Source organism: Lipotes vexillifer, unplaced genomic scaffold (genome assembly GCF_000442215.2).
Source record: "Lipotes vexillifer unplaced genomic scaffold, Lipotes_vexillifer_v1.1 scaffold877, whole genome shotgun sequence".
Taxonomy (NCBI): domain Eukaryota; kingdom Metazoa; phylum Chordata; class Mammalia; order Artiodactyla; family Lipotidae; genus Lipotes; species Lipotes vexillifer.
In genome coordinates, this window is record NW_006792285.1 from 1 (window position 1) to 17,601 (window position 17,601).

At 38.2% G+C, this 17,601-nt stretch overlaps 1 non-coding gene across 1 annotated transcript; it reads right to left on the bottom strand.

Moving 5' to 3' along the window:
* Positions 1-12,085: 12,085 nt before the first annotated feature.
* Positions 12,086-12,158, bottom strand: TRNAG-CCC (transfer RNA glycine (anticodon CCC)). Its single transcript has one exon. It is a non-coding gene; the product is annotated as a tRNA-Gly (tRNA).
* Between the last annotated feature and the right edge of the window lie 5,443 nt (positions 12,159-17,601).

The following is a 17,601-nucleotide window of genomic DNA, read 5'->3' on the forward strand; positions in this document are numbered from 1 at the left end:
TGAAGCCATCTGGTCCTGGGCTTTTGTTTGTTGGAAGATTTTTAATCACAATTTCAATTTCAGAGCTTGTGATTGGTCTGCTTATATTTTCTATTTCTTCCTGGTCCAGTCTTGGAAGGTTGTGCTTTTCTAAGAATTTGTCCATTTCTTCCAGGTTGTCCATTTTATTGGCATATAGTTGCTTATAGTAATCTCTCATGATCCTGTGTCTCTCTTCAGTGTCAGTTGTTACTTTCCCTTTTTCATTTCTAATTCTATTGAGTTGAGTCCTCTCGCTTTTTTTCTTGATGTGTCTAGCTAATGGTTTATCAATTTTGTTTATCTTCTCAAAGAACCAGCTTTTAGTTATATTGATCTTTGCTATTGTTTCCTTTATTTCTTTTTCCTTTATTTCTGATCTGACCTTTATGATTTCTTCCTTTCTGCTAACTTTGGTTCTTTTTTATTCTTCTTTCTCTAATTGCTTTAGGTGTAAGGTTAGGTTGTTTATTTGAGATGTTTCTTGTTTCTTGAGGTAGAATTGTATTGCTATAAACTTTCCTCTCAGAAATGCTTCTGCTGCATCCCATAGGTTTTTGGTCCTTGTGTTTTCATTGTCATTTGTTTCTAGGTAATTTTTGATTTCCTCTTTGATTTCTTCAGTGATCTCTTGGTTATTTAGTAGTGTATTGTTTAGCCTCCATGTGTTTGTATTTTTTTACAGATTTTTTCCTGTAATTGATATCTAGTCTCATAGTGTTGTTATATCTTCTTCTAGGATTGATCCCTTGATCATTATGTAGTGTCCTTCTTTGTCTCTTGTAATAGTCTTTATTTTAAAGTCTATTTTGTCTGGTAAGAGAATTGCTACTCCCTCTTCCTGTTGATTTCCATTTGCATGGAATATCTTTTTCCATGCCCTCACTTTCAGTCTGTATGTGTCCCTAGATCTGAAGTGGGTTTCTTGTAGACAGCATATGTATGGTTCTTGTTTTTGTTTCGATTCAGCCAGTCTGTGTCTTTTAGTTGGAGCATTTAATCCATTTATATTTAAGGTAGTTTTTGATATGTACCTATTTCCATATTCTTATTTATTTTGGGTTTGTTATTGTAAGTCTTTTCCTTCTCTTGTGTTTCCTGCCTAGAGAAGTTCCTTTAACATTTGTTGTAAAGCTGGTTTGGTGCTGCTGAATTCTCTTACCTTTTGCTTCTCTGTAAAGGTTCTAATTTCTCGATCGAATCTGAATGAGATCCTTGCTGGGTAGAGAAATCTTGGCTGCAGGTTTTTTCCTTTCATCAGCTTAATATGTCCTGCCAGTCCCTTCTGGCTTGCAGAGTTTCTGCCTAATGATCAGCTGTTTACCTTATGTGGATTCCCCTGTATGTTAATTGTTGCTTTTCCCTTGCTGCTTTTAATATTTTTTCTTTGTATTTATTTTTTGATAGTTTGAGTAACATGTGTTTTGGCATGTTTCTCCTTGCGTTTGTCCTGTATGGGACTCTCTGTGCTTCCTGGACTTGATTGCCTATTTCCTTACCCATGTTAGGGAATTTTTCAACTATAATCTCTTCAAATATTTTTTCAGTCCCTTTCTTTTTCTCTTCTTCTTCTGGAACCTGTATAATTCGAATGTTGGTGCATTTAATGTTGTCCCAGAGATCTCTGAGACTGTCGTCAATTCTTTCCATTTATTTTTCTTTATTCTGCTCTGCAGTAGTTATTTCCACTATTTTATCTTCCAGGTCACTTATCCTTTCTTTTGCCTGAGTTATTCTACTATTGATTCCTTCTAGAGAATTTTCAATTTCATTTATTGTGGTGTTCATCATTGTTTGTTTGCTTTTTAGTTCTTCTAGGTCCTTGTTAATCATTTCTTGTGTTTCCTCCATTCTGTTTCCAAGATTTTGGATCATCTTTACTATCATTACTTAGAATTATTTTTCAGGTAGACTGCCTATATCCTCTTCATTTGTTTGGCCTGGTGGGTTTTTACCTTGCTCCTTTATTGCTGTGTATTTCTTTGTTTTCTCATTTTGCTTAACTTTCTGTGTTTGGGGGTCTCCGTTTTGCAGGCTGCAGGTTCATAGTTCCCATTGTTTTTGCTGTCTACTCCCATTGGGTAAGGTTGGTTCAGTGGTTTGTGTATGCTTCTTGGTGGAGGGGACTGGTGCCTGTGTCCTGGTGGATGAGGCTGGATCTTGTCTTTCTGGTGGGAATGACCATGTCCAGTGTTGTGTTTTGGGGTGTCTGTGAACTTATTATGATTTTAAGCATCCTCTCTGCTAATGGGTGGTTTTGAGTTCCTGTCTTGCTAGTTGTTTGTCATAGGGTGTTCAGCACTGTAGCTTGCTGGTCATTGAGTCGATCTGGGTCTTAGCATTGAGATGGAGATCTCTGGTAGAGCTTTCACCATTTGATATTACATGGAGCTGGGAGGTCTCTGGTGGACCAATGTCTTGAACTCAGCTCTCCCACCTCAGAGGCTCAGGCCTGACACATAGCCAGAGCACAAAACCCTGTCAGCCACACTGTTCAGAAGAAAAGGAAGAAATATAAAGAAAGAAGGAAAAAAAGAAAAAATAAATAAAATAAAATAAAGTTATTAAAATAGAAAAAAATTATTAAAAATAAAAAAATAAAGAGAAGAGAGCAACGAAACCAGAAACAAATCCACCAATGATAACAAGTGCAAAAAACTATATTATAAAACCAAAAAAAATCAGTCCGAACCCTAGTTCAAATGGCAAAAGCAAAGCTATACAAAGTCACACAAAGAAGCATACACATACACACTCGCAGAAAGAGAAAAAGGAATATATATATATATATATATATATAAAAAATAAAAGGAAGAGAGCAACCAAGTCAATAAACAAATCTACCAATGATAATAAGCTCTAAATATTAAATACAATACACATAAAACCAGAAACAAATTAGATGCAGAAATCAAACCCCAAGTCTACAGTTGCTCCCAAAGTCCACTGCCTTAATTGTGATATGATTCGTTGTCTATTCAGGTATTCCACAGATACAGGTACATCAAGTTGATTGTGGAGATTTAATCCGCTGCTCCTGAGGCTGCTGGGAGAAATTTCCCTTTCTCTTCTTTGTTGGCACACCTCCTGGGATTCAGATTGGCCCTGCATCTGTGTGTAGGTTGCCTGAAGGCATCTGTTCCCACCCAGACAGGATGGTGTTAAAGTAGCAGCTGATTAGGGGGGGCTCTGGTTCACTCAAGCCCTGGGGAGGGAGGGGTATGGAATATGGGGCAAGCCTGTGGTAGCAGAGCTGGTGTGACCTTGCAACAGTGTGAGGCGTGCCGTGTGTTTTCGCAGGGAATTTGTCCCTGGATCATGGGACCCTGGCAGTGGCGGGCTGCAAGGCTCCTGGGAGGGGAGGTATGAATAGTGACCTGTGCTTGCACACAGCCTTCTTGGTGGCTTCAGCAGCAGTGTTAGCGTCTCATGCCCGTCTCTGGGGTCCGCGCTGATAGCCGTGGTTCATGCCTGTCTCTGGAGCTCGTTTAGGCGGTGCTCTCCTCACGCACCCTAAAACAATGGTCTCTTGCCTCTTAGGCAGGTCCAGACTTTTTCCAGGACTCCCTCCTGGCTAGCTGTGGTGCCCTAGCCCCCTTCAGGCTGTGTTCATGCAGCCAGCCCCAGTCCTCTACCTGGGATCTGATCTCCGAAGCCAGAGCCTCTACTCCCAGCCCTCGCCTGCCTGGGCGGATGAACAGACTAGGCTCTCAGGCTGGTGAGTGCTGGTGAGCACCAATCCTCCGTGTGGGAATGTCTCTGCTTTGTTCTCTGCACCACTGTTGCTGGGCTCTCCTCCATGGCTCTGAAGCTTCCCCCCACCCCACCCCTCATCCCCACCAGTGAAGGGACTTCCTATTGTATGGAAACTTCCTCCTTCACAGCTCCCTCCCAGAGGTGCAGGTCCCATCCCTATTCTTTTGTCTGTGTTTTTCCTTTTTTCTTTTGCCCTACCCAGGTATGTGGGGGGTTTCTTGCCTTTTGGGAGGTCTGAGGTCTTCTGCCAGTGTTCAGTAGGTGTTTTGTAGGAGTTGTTTCACATGTAGATGTAGTTTTGATGTATTTGTGGGGAGGAAGGTGATCTCCATGTCTTACTCCTTTGCCATCTTGAAGGTGCTCCCAATATATATTTATTTTAAAAATCTATATATTGGGATATACAGTATGAACTTTTACTTGAAATTTGCTTTCTTTTGCACTTAATGTCATGAGCAATCTCAGTACAATTAGGTATTGCTCAAAAATGTTATACGTGGCCACATGGTAGTTAATCCAAATCCCTCCTTTGAGCCTCAATTGGTTGGAATTGGGTTTCAGGCCTTATAACCAAAAGAATCTGCAAAAATATAAATACCAAGGACTTTTACATACGGTTTTGCACTACGTGAGGTCAGTGAAAAATCTTGGCTAGTTATAGAAAATGATCTGAAAAAATTCTCTTCTAGAAAATCTTATTTCTATCCCTGAATTTAGTTACAGGAGCAGAGTGCTATAATCCTCGATTAGTTTGCATTGGCCCCTTTTAAAATCTAAACTTTGGAGTGAGGGAATCAGCAGATACATTGGGACCCATTAAGAAAGAGCCCACATAATATATTGACATTTGTGCTGGAAAGAATGCTATTTAGGATAGTGTCTATTTCATTACTCAGTATCTTTATATGTGGACCTTAGTTAGAAATTCCTGTCTTGTCTTGGTATAAGGCAATTTCAGTAGATGACAGGGGCAATATTGTGTTCTGTGAATCCAATGTCTATTTTAATATACTGTACTCATATCTTAAGATTGAATGAGACAGAAGATGGTGGATATTTCTGTTTTCAACCTCACTTGGCACCACTAGGAGGCAATAGCATGACCACAGTCTATAATTCACTTGACGCAACAATCATGAAGTTATGCATTAAAAAATTTGGGGACCCACTATTTCAAAATTTGTGCAAAAGTGGGAGTTTATTACTAGTTTTATATTGCATTACTTGAAGTTCTCATAAAATGCAATTACACTCTATTAGGAATGGTTGAACTTCTTTTGGAAAATTGTTCTGTTTGTATCTTGTGAACATTATGGGTTATGTAATTGATCACATTCCCCCATTTTTGTTCTTAGCTAAAAATCATAGAGATAAATTTGTTTCCCATTTATAGAAAATGCATAATTATAAAATTTAACCTCATTTCTAGTTTGTAATTAACCTCATTCTTGGATTCAGCTTATATCCATGCCTTCTGGTTACCCACTTATAATCTATTTTATCTTCCTTTGGCTCATGAATATTATAAATCTAAATTCTTATTGGAAAATAATGAAATATAAGATAAAAATATTTTTGTTACCTCTTTTAAGATGATACTTCTGGGTATGCCCCATTACCTTGTCCAATGACTATCAAGTCTTTTGTTTGTTTCCTTCTCCGCCATTCCTTTCCTTTGGTAAGGGTATATTCCTCCTCCAATTTCATGTACAATGTTTTAGCCAGCACCTGATTTTGTAAAATACCCCATGGCCTTTTGTTTTGTCTTAATTCGTCTGGTGCACATCCTCTTAAAAATTTATTTATTAAGAAATCCATCAATTTCTATTTTTATAAGTATAGTTTAAAATAATTCTTTGCATAGTTCTCTTCTGAGCTTTTTTTTTTTTAGTGATGCGAACTTTGTCACTCAGTCTTGCATCAATTTTTATATATTTTATGATTTTGTTTTTAGAGTAGTTTGTCTTGAGGTGAAGGCTCCACTGTGGCCTCATGAGGATGACATGGCAGGGGTTCCCAGTTCACAGCATGCCAGTCTCACTGCTAGGATCACAATGAGACTAACAGTTGGCATTAGAAAGTATTCAGTCTTTTCTTCTTTGGTAATTATAGCTTCCATTTCACCAGGTAGAATCGTTTTACAGCTAAAGATCCACAGCTAACTAGGGCGCATAAGCAGAAAAATAATTATGCTTCTTTACTATTGGTTAGACTTTATCTTTGTAACATGGTGTGGTTTTAGATGCTTACTTTTTTCCCCCGTTTTTAAATTACCAGTATCCCTTTTTCAAATCTCATCTATGTGATATCATTTATATATATATGTGTATATATATGTATACATATGTGTATATATATACGTGTATACATATGTGTATATATATACGTGTATATATATGTGTATATATATACGTGTATATATATACATATATGTTTCCATTTTCTAATGCACTAGTGACTTCAGGATGATTCTTAGCTCATAACAACTTCATTTCTCTGAGAACTGTCCCCACCAGTAGGGAAGGGTCTTTGCAGACAATTTGTATGATTCTGTCCCTTTGCCAAAACACCTGATCTGGATGTCCAGTCATATTTTCCCTCTGTGAGTGAGCCTGTGTGGGTGTCTTGAAATGACATAAAGCTGTGAGAAAGTCATCTTCCACCACCTTCTGTGCTGGGAAAAGGAAGTGAACTCTCAGAAGTAGGGATGGAGAGAAAGCCTGGCTGGTTTTCTTGGTAACTTTCCTGTTTCCAAAGCCCCTTAGGTCTGGCTATCCTTGAGCTTGGTGTGTTATTCAATATCCTCCTAATAACTTTTTCTTCCCTTTCTTAAGGCAGCTTCAATTACTTTCTGGTACCACTAGAAGAACTGTGACAAAGTCATGTTATTAAGAAGTGAAGAGCCTCCAATATAGTATTTTAGAAACAGCAAATTCCCTTCTTCATGTTCCATCTTGTTTTTCTCACAAAGTCTACATTAGTATCATCTTTCCTTAGAGACCTACAGGAACATATTGTGCCCTGAGTTCCTTTGGCACATCTGTTACATGTTCCTGTTGTGAATTGTGCTTTTGTCCCAAGTTCATGTGATTTTTCTTACTCTGTCAAGTACTCCTCTAAGCTTTCTTCTTCTCCGTCTCATGCTGTACTTCTTGCCCTCTTTTAGGTTGGGATATTCCACATTCTTTTGGACTCAAGTTCCATCTGCAATGGGCCTGTTGTTCTCTTTGGCTTTGGTCTCCCTCTACATTAATCCCCTTGCATCTTTTTTCCTCACTTCCATTCATTCTCTCTGAGTTTTTGACAGAGCTGCTCCTACTGAGGCAGGTACCTTTGTCTGTTTTCTTCTGCAAGAACAGTTTTCTTCCTACACTTTTCTCATGGTAGCTCTTTTTCATCGCTAGACTCTGCCCCTTTTCCTTTTATTTATTTTCCTCTTGGAACATAAAGTTTCTTCTTTATAGTCATTGAGCTGTTCTTGGAGTCATATCTTACTGTGTTCTTATTGGCCCATGTGTCTCTTCTGCATTCATTCAGGCTGAGATCCCAGCTTAGTAGGCAGCCTGAATATGGCCAGTTCTTAGGAAATTTGAGTAGGTCCTTTGTAGTTCCAGAGGTTAAAAAGGGGAAGAATGTATTAGTCTGGGTTCTCCAAAGAAACAGAATATATGTATGTATTTCTAATAAAAAACAAGGAATTGGCTCATGTGGTTTTGGAGGCTGAGAAGTCCCAGGATCTGCACTCAGCAAGCTGTAAATCCAGGAGAGCCAATGGTGTAAACTTCAGTTTTAGTCAAGTCTGAAGGCAGGAGTAGACTGATGTTCCAGCTTGAAGACAGGATAGTCAGAGAGAGTCTCACTCAGCATTTTTGTTCTATTCAGGCCTTCAACAGATTGGATGGAGCCCACCCACATTGGGGAGGGCAATCTGCTTTACACAGTCTGTCTATTCAAATGTTAATCTCATCCAGAAACATCCTCACAGGCACACCCAGAATAATGTTTGACCAGATATCTGGTCAGTCTGTGGTCCAGTTAAACTGACACATAAAACTAGCCATCTCAGAGAGTTAAATAAAATTACTTCAACTGCTCATCCATACCTGGTAGGCATCCAAGACCTGGTGTATCCCTCAGGACTCACCTTCCCTTGGTGTTTTATGGATCTGAGGTCTTGTTCTCAGTGAACTCTTTACTTTTTTTTTTTTTTAAACTTCTCTTCCACACTGATACAGAGAAAGAATGAACCTTTTTTTGTGAAAATTCACATAAGGCATTTGAAGATAGCTAGACCTACACATGGGATGGGAAACAGAGAAATTGTACACTATATCAGTGCCATAAATCAAAATTATATAGTAGGTAGTTCTATTTTTTAAAAAATACCCAGTCACTTCACCTTCAGAATTTTCTCACTGGGCATCTTTCTCCCACCAGATGCCTCAGCTGTGTCCTCTTCTTCTTACTCTATCTCCTCCTCTCTGTTCTGAAACCCACAATCCCTGTTTGATTCATTTGGACAGCAGTTTAGTTAATTCGTTGTTGCAGTACAGCCTTCCAAAGTGTAATGTGCAGATTCACTTTTCCTACCCAGAGATATTTCCCTCCTAAAAAGCTATTAAAATGATAGTTTATTCACTCTGCTTTGTTTATGCAAGTAATCATTCATTCATTAAACTTTAACAAGTACCTATTAAGTGTCCGTTAAACATAGTGAAGCAAAAGAAAGGCAAAAATTGTGTCAAATAGTTTTTTAAGTGGTGCTATTAGCTATTATGTGTTATGATTTAGTATCTATTGCATTAGGAAGGAAGATTAGAATAAGAAGGAAAGAAATGAACTGTCTCATAGCTTTAGGAATTCCCGCTAGCATAAGGGCTAAAAAATAAAACTAAAATATGAATGATAAAAGAAAGAAATCACATTTGTTAAGGCTACTGCTTGAAAAACACCACCACCAACAACAACCTTTCCATTGCTTAGAGAATTTACAGACTAGTAGCAGAGACAGATAAGCAAAGAGAAAATTGTAGCACAGTGTGATGCAACAGAGGTAAACATGGGATGGCATGCATGCGCAGTGGTCATCATAGTATATTTTCTAGAAACGGTACCATCTAAACTGAGTTTTAGTTATAGAGAAGACATGGGCAGGTAATGAAGTCTTTGTGTATTCTTGTGTATTGGCGGGTAGAGGTGAGTGGAGGTGGGACGTGATGATGAGGAGGAGTCAACATCTCCACAGGGATGTCATACTGATAGGACTCAACATATCCTAAATTAAACTCTTAACTTCTTCTCTAGTTCTGCATTTCTTCTACCATTCCCTCCTCAGTAGATGACACGAACACTCACCTAACTGTTCAACCAAAAGTTGGGCAACATCTTAGTACATCCTGTCCCTCAACAAACATATACAGTCCATCAGTTACCAAGTCTGGCCATTCTGAACAACTTTCAAAATCCTAAATATGCTGTAACTTCTTTTACCTCTGAATGTTTATTTCCTCTGTCTGGAACAGGGTTCCTCTCTCACATATCACCCACCTTAGCTTGGCTAACTCATACTCATTTTTTGGTTTCTTTTTATTTTTTAATTGACTTACAGTTGACATACAACATTATATTAGTTTCAGGTGTACAACCTAGTGATTTGAGATTTATAGACATTGTGAATTGATCACTACGACAAGTCTAGTAATTGGCTATCACCACAAAAAGTCATTGTAACATTACTGACTATATTCTCTATGCTGTACATTACATCCTGGTGACATTTATTTTATGACTGTAAGTTTGTACCTCTTAAACTCCTTCACCCATTTTGCCTAACCTCCCACCCCCTTCCCCTCTGGTAACCATCAGTTTGTTCTCCACATCTGTGAGTCACATTCTCTTTTGTTTGTTGATTTGTTTCATTTTTTAGATTCCATATAAAAGTGAAATCATATGGTACTTGTGTTTCTCTGTCTGACTTATTTCACTTAGCATAATACCCTCCATGTCCATCCATGTTGTTGCAAATGGCAAGATTTCATTCTTTTGTATGGCTGAGTAATATTCCATTGTGCGTGCGTGTGTGTGTGTGTGTGTGTGCGCGCGCGTGTGTGCGTGCATGTGCTCGTGCATGTGCATCAACCATATCTTCTTTATCCATTCATCTATTAACGGGCACTTGAGTTGTGTCCATAACTTGGCTACTGTGAATAATACTGCAGTGAACATAGGGGTACATAAGTTTTTTTTTTTTTAAAGATCTATTTATTATTATTTATTTATTTATTTTTATTTTTGGCTGTGTTGGGCCTTAGCTGCGGCATGCAGTATCTTTGTTGAGGCATGCAGGATTGTGGCGCATGGGCTCTTTATTGTGGTGCACAGGCTTCCCTCTACTTGTGGTGTGCAGGTTTTCTCTTCTCTAGTTGTGGAGTGCAGGCTCCAGGGCACGTGGGCTCTGTAGTTGTGGTGTGTGGGTTCCAGAGTGCATGGGCTCTGCAGTTTGTGGCACGTGGGCTTTAGTTGAGGTACGTGAGCTCAGTAGTTGTGGCACACAGGCTTAGTTGCCCCACGGCATCTGCAAATAGTGACAGTTTAACTTCTTTGCAGTTTGGATGGCTTTTATCTCTTTTTCTTCTCTGATTGCTGTGGCTAAGACTTCCAATACTGTGCTGAATAAAAGTAGTGGGAGTGGACATCCTCATCTTGTTCCTAATCATGAGGAAATGCTTTCAGCTTTTCACCATTGAGTGTGATATTAGCTGTGGGTTTGTCATATATGACCTTTATTATGTCAAGGTATGTTTCCTGTATCTGAATTTTGTTGAGAGCTTTAATCATAAATGTATATTGAATTTTGTCAAATGTTTTCTTCTGCATCTATTGAGATAATCATATGATTTTTATTCTTTGTGTTGTTAATGTGGTATATCATGTTAATTAATTTGCAGATATTGAGTCATTCTTGCTTGCCTACCTGGAATAAATTCCACTTGATCATAGTTTATGATCCTTTTAATGTATTGTTGAATTTAGTTTGCTAATATTTTGTTGAGGATTTTTGCATCTATGTTCATCAGGGATGTTGGCCCATAATTTATTTATTTATTTTTTTAGTGTCTTTACCTGGTATTGGTGTCTGGGTAATGTTGGCCTTGTAGAATGAGTTTGGAAGCATTCTTTCCTCTTCAGTTTTTTGGAACAGTTTGTGAAAGATAAGTATTAAATCTTCTTTAAATGTTTGGTAAAATTCACATGTAAAACCATCTTGTCTTAAAGTTTTGTTTGTTGGGAGTTTTTTGATTACTGAATCAGTTTCATTACTAATGATCTGTCCAGGTTTTCTATTTCTTCCTGTTTCAGTATTGGAAGATTGTATGTTTTTAGGAATTTATCCATTTCTAGGTTGCTGAATTTGTTGGCATATAATTGTTGTGATGTATTTTGATCCTCTGTGTTTCTGTGGTGTTGGTTGTAACTTCTCTTTCATTTCTGATATTATTTATTTGGATCCTCTCTTTTTTCTCAATGAGGCTGTTTAAAAGTTTATCAATTTTGTTTATCTTTTCAAACAACCAGTTCTTACTGTCATTGATCTTTTCTATTTTTATTTATTTACTTTTTTAGTCTCTATTTCATTGATTTCTGCTCTGATCTTTATTTTTCCTTCTTTCTACTAATTTTGGGCTGTGCTTGTTCATCTTTTTATGGTTCTTTTGGGTGTAAGGTTAGATTATGTATTTGAGATTGTTCGTTTCTTGAGGTTGTCCTGTATTGCTATAAACATCCCTCTTAGAATTGCTTTTGTTGCATACCATAGATTTTGGAACATTTTGTTTCCATTTTAATTTGTCTCAAGGTATTTTATGACTTGCTCTTTTATTTCTTTGTTGACCCTTTGGCTGTTTAGTAGCATGTTGTTAAGCCTCCATGTGTTTGTGTTTTTTGCTGTTTTCTTCTTGCACTTGATTTCTAGTCTCATACCATTGTGGTGGAAGAGATGCTTGATATGATCTCAATATTTTTAATGAATTGAGACTTGTTTTGTAGCATATGTAACCTATCCTGGATAATGTTCCATGTGCAGTCAAACATAATGTGTATTTTGCTGTTTTGGGGTGGAAGGTTTTGTTTATGTTTATTAAATCCATCTAGTCAAATGTTTCATTTAAGGCCAATGTTTTCTTTCTTTCTTTTTAAAAAATATTTACTTATTTATTTGGCTGCACCGAATCTTAGTTGTGGCACGCAGGACCTTTTTTAGTTGCGGCATGCAGGATCATATGATCTCTTAGCTTCAGCATGTAGGATCTAGTTCCCTGACCAGGGATCGAACCTGGGCCCCCTGCATTGGGAGCGCAGAGTCTTAGCCACTGGACCACCAGGGAAGTCCCAAGGCCAATGTTTTCTTAGTGATTTTTATCTGGATGATATGTTCATTGATGTAAGTGGGGTTTAAGTCCCCTACTATTATTGTATTCTTGTCAGTATCTCTCTTTATGTTTATTAATATTTTCTTAAGTATTGAGGTGCTCCTAGGTTGATGCGTAAATATTTACAGGTGTCATATCTTATTGTTGGATTGATTCCTTTATCATTATGTAATGCACTTATATATGTGTTTTGTTATAGTGTTTGTTTTAAAGTCAACTTTGTCTGATGTTAATTATTGCTACTCCAGCCTTTTTATTTTAATTTTAATTTTCATGGAATATCTTTTCCATTATTTCACTTTCAGTCTTGTGTGTGTTGTTAGATCTGAAGTGAATCTCTTGTAGGCAGTATATATATGGGCCTTAGTTTTGGGTTTTTTTTTTTTAACAATTCAGCTACTCTATGTCTTTTGATTAGAGCACTGAGTCCATTCATTTTTTAATTAAAAAAATTTTAATTGAAGTATAGTTGACTTAGTCCATTTACATTTAAAGTAATTACTGATAGTTATGTACTTATTGGCATTCTGTTAATTCTTTTCTGATTGTTTTTTTCTGTGCCTTTCTTCTCTTGTTCTTTTTCCTTGTGATTTTATGACTTTCTTTAGTGTTATGTTTGTATTCCTTTCCTTTATTTTCTGTGTATGTATTATAGGTTTTTGGTTTGTGGTTACCATGAGGTTCATATATAATAATTACATGTAGCAGTCTATTTTAAGTTGATGTTGACTTAAGTTCGAATGTATTCTAAAAGCACTACATTTTTACTTCTCCCCTTCCAACTTTTATGTTTTTTACATCATATTTTACATCTTTTAATTTTATGTATTACATAAATAATTATTTTAGATATAGATGATTTTTACTAATTTTGTTTTTTAACCCTCATACTAATTTTATAGGTGGTTGATCCACTAGATTTACTATATGTTTGTCTTTATTGTTGAGATTTTTTCTTTCATAATTTTCTTGTTTCTAGTTATGACCTTTCCTTTGCCATTTGAAAAAGTCCCTTTAACATTTCTTTTAAGGCTGGTTCAGGGGTGATGAGCTCATTTAGCTCTTGCTTATCTGGGAAACATTTTATTATTTCTCCTTCAATTCTGATTGATAACCTTGCTAGGTAGAATATTCTTGGTTGTACTTTTTTTCCTTTCAGATAGTTGAATATATTATGCCAGTCCCTACTCTCCTGTACAGTTTCTACTAAAAACCTAGCTGATGGTCTTATGGGGTACCCTTATACACTACTAGTTGTTTTTCTCTTCTTACTTTTAAGGTTCTCTCTTTATCTTGTGACATTTTAATTAATGTGTCTTGGTGTGGACCTCTTTGGGTTCATCTTGTTTGGAAATCTCTGTTCCTGGACATGGATGTCTGTTTCTTTCTCCAGGTTACAAAAGTTTTCAGCCATTATTCCTTCAAATATGTTTTATGTCTCTTTCTCTCTCTCTTATCTTTTGACCCCCATAATGTAAATGTTAGTTTGCTTGATGTTGTCCCAGGGATCTCTTAAACTATCCTTATTTTTAAAAAAACTTTCTTTTTCCGCTCTGATTAGGTGATTTCCACCACCATGTCTTCTCGATTGCTGATCTGTCTTCTGCATCTTCTAATCTGCTGTTGATTTTCTCTACTATATTTTTCATTTTTATTATTGTATTCTTTAGTTTCAATTGGTTATTTTTTATATTTTCTGTTTGTTGAAGTTCTCACTAAGTTCATCCATTCTTCTTCCAAGTTCAATAAGCATCTTTAGGACAATTGTTTTGAACTCTTTATCTGGTAAATTACTTATCTCTGTTTTGCTTAGTTCTTTTCCTGACATTTTTGTCTTGCTCTCTTGTTTGGAATGCCTTCTTTTGTCTCCTCATTTTGCCTCTTTGTGTTTGTTTTCTATGTATAAAGTGTACCGTCTACATCTCCTGGTCTTGAAAGAGTGGCCTTATGTAGAAGTTGTCCTTTTGGGGACCAATGGCACAATACCCAGAGCCAGGTGTTCCAGAGGTATCACCAGTGTGGGCCGTGTGTACCTTCCTATTGTGGTTGGGCTGCTATTGATGCAGGCACCCTGGTAGACAGGGTTTGTCCCCCAGACTAGCTGGCTGTGTCGCTTGGCAGAGAATGCTCTGGACACTCTAGAGGGTGGGGCTGGTCCCTCACCTGGCTGTCTAGTAGACCTGACCATGAATATGTGGGTGTATTGGTGTATGGGGCTGATCCCCTGGAGTGGGAACCACTTTGGAAGGGTGCTTATGCTGGCTAAGTCCTCCCATCAGATGGACAGGGCTAGCCCTCCAGAGTAGGAGCCACTTTGGAGGGGTGCCCGTGCCAGCCAGGGCTGCCCACTGGGTGGAGGAGGGTGGGAGCTGCTTTGGAGGGGCTGGCTGGGTTGAGTCAGTTATTTCTCAGGGGAATACAAGGTGTCCAGTGTTAGCTAATTTGATGGAGAATGACAGAAATGGCACCTGCCAGTGCAAGACCAGCTAGGTGAAAGAGTTAAAAAAAAATGTCACCTGCTAGTGCATCTGTCTCTGGAAGAATTTCTACCAGATCACTGTCCTTCTATCACACTCCCTAAAATTAGTCAGTAAATTTTATTGCATGGCCCAGGTGCTTGTATGGCTCAGCTGCAGCCTCTGCATTGGGACTTAGAATGAGTGAGTTTGTGCAAGAGTCCTTCAAGAGTGCAGTCTCAAGTTTCCCACAGCCCTCTGGCTCTCCTGGATGTAAGCTCCACTGGTTTTCAAAGCCAGACATTATGGGGGCTCATCTTCCTGGTGCAGGTCCCCTGCACCTGGGGAGCCTGACATGAGGCTTGGACCCCTCATACTTCAGGGGTACCTCCATGGTTGTGATATCCCTTCTGCTTGTGAATTGCTACAGCAGGGGTATGGGTTCTGAATAGACCATGTCTCTGTCTCTCCCACCTGTCTTGATGTGGCCTTTTCTTTATATCTTTAGTTTTAAAAATCTGTTCTGCTGGGGCTTCCCTGGTGGCGCAGTGCTTGAGAGTCCGCCTGCCGATGCAGGAGACGCGGGTTCGTGCCCCGTTTCGGGAAGATCCCACATGCCGCGGAGCGGCTGGGCCCGTGAGCCATGGCCGCTGAGCCTGCGCGTCCGGAGCCTGTGCTCCACAAATGGGAGAGGCCACAACAGTGAGAGGCCCGCATAACGCAAGGAAAAAAAAAAAAAAATCTGTTCTGCTGTTCTTCAGGTCATTTTCAGAGATAGATGTTGTAGTTTTGATGTGTTTGTGGGGAGAGGTGAGCTCAGGATCTCCACACTCCACCATCTTGATCTGGATCCTGTCCCTCCTCTTGGCCTCCTCATACTCATTCTTTTTATTTTATTTTATTTTATTGAAGTATAATTGATTTACAATGTTGTATTAATTTCTGAAGTGATTCCATTATACATATATATATATATATTTTTTTTCATAGTCTTTTCTATTATGGTTTATTACAGGATATTGAAAGTAGTTTCCTGTGCTATACAGTAGGACCTTGTTGTTCATCCATTCCACACGTAACAGCTTGCATCTGTCAATCCCAAACTCCCAATCCATCCCTCCTCCACCCTTTCCCCCTTGGAAACCACAATTCTGTTCTCTGTATCTGTGAGTCTTTTTCTGTTTCATAGATAAATTCATTTGTGTCATATTTTAGATTCCACATGTAAGTGGTCTCATTTGGTATTTCTCTTTCTCTGTCTGGCTTACTTCACTTAGTATGATAATCTCTAGGTCTATCCATGTTGCTGTACATGGCATTATTCATTCTGTTTTATGGCTGAGTAGTATTCCTGTGTATATATGTACCACCTCTTCTTTATCCATTCCTCTGTCGATGGACATTTATGTTGTTTCCATGTCTTGGCTATTGTGAATAGTGCTGCTATGAACATAGGGGTGCATTTGACTTTTCGAATTAGAGTTTTGTCTGGATATACACCCAAGAGTGGGGTTGCTGGATCACATGGTAGCTCTATTTTTAGTTTTTTTAGGAACCTCCATACTGTTTTCCATAGTGACTGTACCAATTTACATTCCCACCAACAGTGTAGGAGGGTTCCCTTTTCTCCACACCCTCTTCAGCATTTGTTATTTGTAGACTTTTTAATGGTGGTACCTCATTGTAGTTTTGATTTGCATTTCTCTAATAATTAGCGCTTATACTCCTTCTTAAAGTTTCAGCTTAGACTTCACTTGTACAGGAAGCCTTGCATGACAACCTGTATCCAGATCAGATGTTCTTCCTGTGGGTTTGCCAGCAAAGCATTTATGTCATTCTATTGTAATTGCCTGTTAGTTTTTCATTAGTTTGTAAGTTCCACAAAGGAAGAAATATTGTCTTTTTTAACTGTAACTACTTTTACAGTGACTAGCACAATGGTCGGCACAAGGAAGGTATTCAATAGGCGTTTGTAAAATGAATGAGTAAATGAAAGATTGAAATTTCACAGGTAGAAAATTCCAATGATGGTAAAAGCCATGGTGTGTTTATGGTTCTGTGTGGCACAATAGAGGTGGAGTTGAAAGTCACCAGAATTGAGAAGGCCAAAGACTTGTCTACCCTCGTAGGTGTCTGGAGGGATTGAAGTTGTTCAGGATGATGGAGGAGTCATGAGGCAGATCGAAAGATCATGAGCCACAGGCAAGGTCTTTAGTGAACATAGTGAGTAGACCATGAGGTCAACAGATCAGAGATGAGAAAGGGTAAATTGTGCAATAGCCGGAATCTAAGAGTGTCAAGGAAAGAAGGAATTTTGTACAAACATGAAGGAATATTTTTTACACCAGAAACATTTTTCCTGTCCGTACAAAGCTCTCAGATTTTCTTCAAGCCCCATCTCTAGCATATATTTACTGGCCTTAATAAAGCTTTAATATTGGACCCCTAAGATGAAAGTATGTGGCGAATATTTTCCACTGTTGCCTTTCAGTTTTTCGTTTCCAAGTCAGACTTCAAGTCTGCCACTCCTTTTACTGAGACTGCCAGTCCAACATAATGCCTTTGAAAACAATCACAATGCCTCCTACAGCAATTGTTTCCTCCCTGGAGAGAAAAAAACATGTTTTTAATCTTAGCTTTCAAAGTATACTCTCTCACTGGCTCATTCTTTTTCTTTTAATACTCTTCAAAATCCAATTTTTCTGATGCTTTGTGGCTCACACTGAATCACTTATTTCCAGAGATTTGAATTGCTGCAAGCGCGTCTCTTGGGTCTATCCTAGTGAAATCAATAATAGGCATTTCTACCATGTAACAACGTGCCAGGAAGTGTTTTGTATCCCTTTTTATTTAGATCATCCCAGTGAATCTTTATATAATGGTGTCCTTCTCTGCAAGAGGTTTCCTTTTTTTTTTTTTTTTTTTTTTTTTTTTTTTTTTTT